Here is an 816-nt window from a genome sequence, read left to right as displayed (position 1 = left end):
TTTGTATTTTTGGTAGAGACGGGGTTTTGCTATGTTGGCCAGTCTAGTCTCAAACTCCTGACCTCAGGTGATCTGCCCGCCTCGACCTCCCAAAGTGCCGGGTTCACAGGCGAGCCATCGTTCCCAGCCTAATCTTCCAACTCTGTAATGATAATATCACTTACTTTTTATGTCTAGATTTGTTTTATATCTAAAAATTGCTAAAATTAATGAAGTTTTGTGTTTAGAGGATAAGCTTTAGTTAATGTAAAAAATTCATTTATGAATTTGGTTCATCTTGGTTCCAGTAGATTTATCAAAAAATAAGTTATTATAAATATACTCCTAAATTAGTAATAATCAACTTGGCAGGGTATATGCTATGTTTGGAGATAGAGGTCAGAACAGTTACTAAAAGCCCTATTCTAAATGTGCCAAATTGGAAACAATGGCTGTTTTCCTTTTCTACTGTGAATGTCAAATCAGTATTTACTGACCTAAAAGAGTCTAATATTTTAACTAACTAAATGATGAACATTACTTTGAAGATTTATCTTGGACTAGTGTAACTGTTTGTTTGTTTGTTTGTTTACTCATTCATTTTAGAGACAAGATCTCACTGTGTTGCCCAGGCTGGTCTCAAACTCCTGGGCTCAAGCGATCCTCCTGCCTCAGCCTTCCTGGGCCACTGTGCCCGGCCTGTAACTATTTTAAAAATGTGACACAGGTTTGGCCGGGCACAGTGGCTCAAGCCTGTAATCCCAGCACTTTGGGAGGCCGAGGCGGGTGGATCACGAGGTCAGGAGATCGAGACCATCCTGGCTTACATGGTGAAAC

General features: G+C 40.0%; 1 protein-coding gene across 1 annotated transcript in view; it reads left to right on the top strand.

Moving 5' to 3' along the window:
- The window catches only part of SLC30A5 (solute carrier family 30 (zinc transporter), member 5), a 28,760-nt gene that overhangs the window by 26,319 nt on the left and 1,625 nt on the right, over positions 1-816 (top strand). The gene's annotated exons all lie outside the window — the stretch shown is intronic.

Source organism: Mandrillus leucophaeus, unplaced genomic scaffold (assembly GCF_000951045.1).
Source record: "Mandrillus leucophaeus isolate KB7577 unplaced genomic scaffold, Mleu.le_1.0 Scaffold281, whole genome shotgun sequence".
NCBI lineage: Eukaryota > Metazoa > Chordata > Mammalia > Primates > Cercopithecidae > Mandrillus > Mandrillus leucophaeus.
Note: the sequence above shows the minus strand (reverse complement) of the source record. Positions and strands in the feature narration are given on the sequence as shown.